General features: G+C 39.5%; 1 pseudogene across 1 annotated transcript; it reads left to right on the top strand.

The window, feature by feature from the left end:
* Positions 1-5,087: 5,087 nt before the first annotated feature.
* On the top strand, positions 5,088-5,988 carry LOC100949939 (annotated as a pseudogene). Its single transcript, XR_002771099.1, has one exon. The product of XR_002771099.1 is annotated as a heterogeneous nuclear ribonucleoprotein D-like pseudogene (transcript).

Below are 5,988 nucleotides of genomic sequence, written 5' to 3'. Positions count from 1 at the left end.
AATGTCTTAACACAATAACTAAGAAAAAGACATGAAGGCTATGTTAACCAGTTGGATGAAAGTATTTCAAATTGTATACAGAAACAGTATACTGTACCCCATATAGTACTAATGTACACTGCTATGGTTTAATTTTTTTTTTAAAGTTGAATAAATAAAAAATAATAAATAAATAAAAATAAAAATGGGACAGGCATGGTGGCACACACCTGTAATCCTAGCACTCTGGAAAGCCAAGGTGGACAGATTGCTTGAGCTCAGGAGTTTGAGACTAGCCTGAACAACAGTGAGATCACATCTATACTAAAAAAATACAACTTAGCTTTTAGAAAAATTAGCTAGGCAACCAAGAGGCAAGCCTATAGTCCCAGCTACTATGGAGGCTGAGCAAGAGGATCGGTTAAGCCCTAGAATTTGAAGTTGCTGTGAGCTGCAATGATGCTACTGTATTCTAGCCAGCGTGACAAAGCAAGATTCTGTCTAAAATAAATAAATAAATGGCCACACTGAAAAAAAGGCAAGTCTGAGAAACTGCCCCAGATTAGAGGAAACTAAGGACAAATAACAACTAAATACAATACATAAGTCTAGACTCCTGTAACACATATTTTTAAAAAAAAATCACAAAGGTTAATACTGGATAAATTAACAACAGTAAAATATGGATAAAAGATTAGTTAAAAGTTTTACACTAATGCAAAATGGCAATGCTAAATTTACATTGACAAATTTATAGGGCTGACTGGGTATCTAAGAGAATATTCTTGTATTAAGAAGTATATAATAAAATATTCAAGGAGAAAGTACAAGATGTATGGCATGTATTTACAAATATTCAGGAATGCATATGTATTTTCTGTGCATGTGTGTGTGAGAGAGAGAGAGAGAGAAAAAGAGAAAAGAGAAAAGGGAAAGGAAAAGAGGGAGGGAGAGATACAGAGAAGAGAGAGATCACAAATTTGTGAGAGATCACAAATTTGTGAGAGATCACAAATGAACCAAAATGTTAACATTAAGTAAATTTGGATGGAGGGTAAACTATTGTTTACCATCCATGCAACTTTTCTACAAGTTCAATTACTTTCAGATTAATACATTTTTAAAATGGACCATTGACTATGCTGTCTTGAGTTTACATAATGTTTGAGATTTTTGGTTTTGATTCCCACAGTTGCCATGCCACACCCAGACCCCAGTTGTGTGATGATGCCAATTTCAACACTATGGTCTCAGGTTCTGTCCCAGGCAAGAACCTGAGATCCTCTTTCCACTGGGTTGCAGGTGCTTTATCTGCTTGGCTAAGTCAGTTACCTGGATCTCCCTCTTCCACCTTTTGACTCTTCTGCTGTACCCACTCCTGTTGCTATCATTCAGAAGCACTTATTCTTTTTTAAATATTTTACTTTTTAAATAATTTTAATGAAATGTAGTTCACATACTGCACATTTCACCAATTTAATGTATATAATTCAACCATCTTTAGTACACCACAGAGTTCCACATCCATCACCAAAGTCCATTTTGTAATATTTTCATGACTTCAAAAAGAAATCTCATACCCTTTAGCCATCACAATTTTCACCCCTCATTCTTTCACCCCTAAGCAACCATTAATCTACTTTTGTCACTATAGATTTCCTTATTGTGAGCATTTCATAAGAATGGAATCACATGTGGTCATTTGCTTGTGGCTTTTTTCACTTAGCATCATGATTTCAAGGTTCATCCATGCTGTAGCATGTGTTAATACTTCATTCCTTTGTTCATGTTATGGATGAATAATAGTCCAATCTATGGATATACCACGTTTTGTCTATCAGTTCATTAGTTGATGGACACCTGGGTTGTTTCCACCTTTTGACTGTCATGAATAATTCTACGTGAATATTTGTTCAAGTTTCTGTGTGCACATATGTCTTCATTTATCCTGGGTATATACCAGGAGAGGAATAGGTGGGTTATATGCTAACCCTGTTTAACATTTAAGGAACTGCCAGACTGTTTTCAAAGCATTTTACATTCCCCCAGTACTGTATGAGGCTTCCAGTTTCTCTTCATTCTCCCAAACACTTATCTGACTTTTTGATTCTACCCATTCTAGTGGGTATAAAGTGGTATTATTTCATAGTGGTTTTGATTTGTATTTTCCTAACATGTAATGATATTGAGCCTTTTTTCATAAACTCCTTTATTTTTAATGGCATTGGGGGGAGGAGAGGAGATAAACAAGTACATTATTTGATCTACTTTATTTAACTAGAAACACAATAGCTCACTTTAAGTATATGATAGAAAAAAATTTTTTCTTCTAAATATTTGAAAACATTTATTAGCAATCTCAATTTTTATCAACATGTAAAGTTTTCTACTTCTGTATTTTTTTAAGTTATACTTACTGTGTGATTAAGCAACCACAAGTTTATGCACTGAATTTGTTCTGTAAAGATTATAGTTTGCATGGGGGCAGGAATTCAAATGATTTCTCAGGGATTACTGTAAAGCAGAGCAGAGGTGATTGCCCGAGCCAGTAAATCTCAACGTGGTTCAGTCACCAGTGCTGTGTACTTGTGTTGTGGGTAAGTACGATCTTCATGTGATAAGTATCAAAGGAATCTGAGAGCACTGACATAGGGCACATGACATATCTTCTGAGAAATACATGAAAGATGTTTAAACAGCCTTTTACACTTCAGCAGAGTGTCAAAGACGGAATACATCATGCATGGTAATTATGAAAGGTAGGTGTTGGATAAAAAGAGAGTTATACTTTTCTATCTGCTTTTGTGTATACTTAAACAATTTTGTAATAAAATTTGAAAACAGCTTTGAAAAATAAAAAATGTCAGGCTGGACGTGATGACTCATACCTATAATCTAGGAGGCTGAGTCCAATGGATTTCCTGAGCTTAGGAGTTCGAGACCAGCCTGAACAAGAGCCAGACTCTGTCTCTAAAAATAACTGGATATTGTGGCAAGTGCCTGTAGTCCCAACTACATAGAAGGCTGAGGCAAGAGGATTGCTTGAGCCCAAGAACTTGAGGTTGCTGTGAGCTTTAACGCCATGGCACTCTACCAAGGATGACATAGTGAAACTATCTCAAAATAAATAAATTGATTGATTCATTAATTAAAATTAAAAATGTCAAATACCTCATGAGGGGAGAGGACAGTAAGGACAGTTGGCAAGGGTGGATCAGGCCATCAAGACCAGGTTGTATGAGCAGGCATGGTAGCACCCACTTGTATTCCAAACTAATTAGGAGGCTGAGGCAGGGGAATAGCTTGAGCCCAGGAGTTTGAGATTGCAGTGAGCTACGATGACACCAATGCACCCTAGCCCAGGCAATAGAGGAAGACTCTTGTCTCAAAAAAAAAAAAAAAATCTAGGTTTTAGCTATCTCTCAATAAAGACAATTCAGGAAATGTAATTCCTTTAAGGCCAGAAACCTTAGAAGGAAATCTCCTTCTATACATCAAGAAGAAAGAAGAAGAGGAGAAATAGATATAGTTTTTTCAAAGGTTTCCTCCTGACAAATTTCCATCTAATGGCTTCTTCTTCCTCTGTGAAGGGTGAGTCCAGCACATCTGCTAAGCAAGTGGAGATGGCCTAAGTTTAAGCAAAGTACAGAAGGTTTGAAATAGATGTGAGCAGCATGGGAAAGTGGACTTGAAAAAAAAATGATGTAAACTCTATTTGTTATGTTTACTATTAGAAAGTACCAGATAATTACAGAACTAGGCCTACTGTACTGACACATACATATTATGGTGCATGTCTGGTCTATGAGTTTATGAAAATTAGGTCAACTTAAGGAGGTGGCAATGTAGGAAGGGGGTTGGTTATGGAGGTTCTACTAGAGTTCCAAAGTTTCCTTCTTTGAAAAACTGGAGGATTTTGTCTGTGAAATCCCCACTGTACCCTGGGAGGATACAGAAGCAGAAGCCAACAGTCACATCTGCACTCTCAGAGGACCCTTTATTGTGGGGACAGAGCTTGAAGGCTCTCGACATTGCTCTCCTGATCAGTCCAACAGTGCCACTTGGTCAAGTGACACCAATATAAGAATGTGACTAAAAGTCAAGTGTCAGGAGAGCCTATTCTCCTTCAGAGAACCCACACTTTCTAAATATGCCAATCCGGGGCCACAAAATCACTGCGTGGGGGTTTATCCTGGAAGCCTCCACCACAGCCAGACAGCCAGCCTTTGAGCCTGAAGTGGAGGAACCTTAGACCTTCTGAGCCCCTCCCGGCCCTGCTCAACCTCTTCCCTAGAAGAGTGATATTCTACAGATCTCTAAACCAACTCATTTAGAAATGTGGGAATAGGAATGGGAAAGACAACAAAGAATCTCTCCTGGGTGTCCTTTATCATTCTGCTGTCCCAGGCCGTTGTAAAAATGAATCCATAACTGGGTGCATTAGGTACAAAAAGATTAACGCCAAAAAAACCCAGAAAGGTGAATTGGGGGACCATATAGAAAACAGCTGAGGATCTCCATGTCTGAATAGCTGAGCTCACTGAAGCAGCTGAGAGCTGAGGGTGCCTGGCCTTTCCTATATATAGTCCCAGGCCCGCACCACAGACCTCAAGAGTCACAGAGGATTTCTGAGGATGGAGAATGGACCATGGCGGGGCCACAGCCCCTAACCCCCTACAGCTCAGCAGATTCCTCTGCCCTTCATGGGCCCTCTGGAGCTGTCTGACCTCCTCTGCTACCCTATTTTCTGACTTCACCCTTTCTTCACATCATATATTCACCTCAGTGAAATTTTCAGTTTGTTTCTTTAGTCATCCAGATGTTACCTGAGTCCCCTGTTACTGAGCAGAACCCTCGACTTGGGCCTCGAAAGCCTGAAATACTGCCTAGAATTTCTGCTTATCCCAGACATTTATACTCTCAAGATCACACATATCCATGTTCTCTACAGCATGTTTTTTCCTTACACTAACTCAAATATAAAACTTAAAATTCTTTTATACTGATCTCTTCCGCCACCATTTTAAATCCAGCTCCATACGACGCTCCGCCGCTGCTGCCGCCACCGGACTACGCGCCAACAACCCCCTGCCGACAGCTCGGCCACCATGGAGGACACGAACGAGTACAGCAAGATAGAGGAATTTGCAGAGGGCTCCAAGATCAACGCGAGCAAGAATCAGCAGGATGACGGTAAGATGTTTATTGGAGGCTTGAGCTGGGATACAAGCAAGAAAGATCTGACTGAATATTTGTCTGGATTTGGGGAAGTTGTAGACTGCACAATTAAAACAGATCCAGTCACTGGAAGATCAAGAGGATTTGGATTTGTGCTTTTCAAAGATGCTGCTAGTGTTCATAAGGTTTTGGAACTGAAAGAACACAAACTGGATAGCAAATTGATAGACCCCCAAAGAGCCAGAGCTTTAAAAGGGGAAGAGCCCCCTAAAAAGGTTTTTGTGGGAGGATTGAGCCCAGATACTTCTGAAGAACAGATTAAAGAATATTTTGGCACCTTTGGAGAGATTGAAAATATTGAACTTCCCATGGATACAAAAACAAATGAAAGGCGAGGACTTTGTTTTATCACATATACAGATGAAGAGCCAGTAAAGAAATTGTTAGAAAGCAGATACCATCACATGGGTTCTGGGAAGTGTGAAATCAAAGTTGCACAGCCCAGAGAAGTCTATAGGGAGCAACAGCAACAACAGAAAGGAGGAAGAAGTGCTGCATCCAGTGGACGAAGTGGTACTAGGGGTAGAGGCCGAGGTCAGGGCCAAAACTGGAACCAAGGATTTAATAACTATTATGATCAAGGATATGGAAATTACAATAGTGCCTATGGTGGTGATCAAAACTATAGTGACTATGGTGGATATGATTATACTGGGTATAACTATGGGAGCTATGGATATGGACAGGGATATACAGACTACAGTGGCCAACAGAGCACTTAGGGCAAGGCATCTCCAGGGGGTGGCAATCACCAAAACTATTACCAGCCAT

The sequence above is a fragment of the Otolemur garnettii genome, unplaced genomic scaffold (assembly GCF_000181295.1).
Source record: "Otolemur garnettii isolate 467f Iridium unplaced genomic scaffold, OtoGar3 scaffold00006, whole genome shotgun sequence".
In the NCBI taxonomy this organism is placed as follows: domain Eukaryota; kingdom Metazoa; phylum Chordata; class Mammalia; order Primates; family Galagidae; genus Otolemur; species Otolemur garnettii.
The sequence above is the reverse complement of the archived record's forward strand: the minus strand, read 5'-3'. Positions and strand labels throughout refer to the sequence as shown.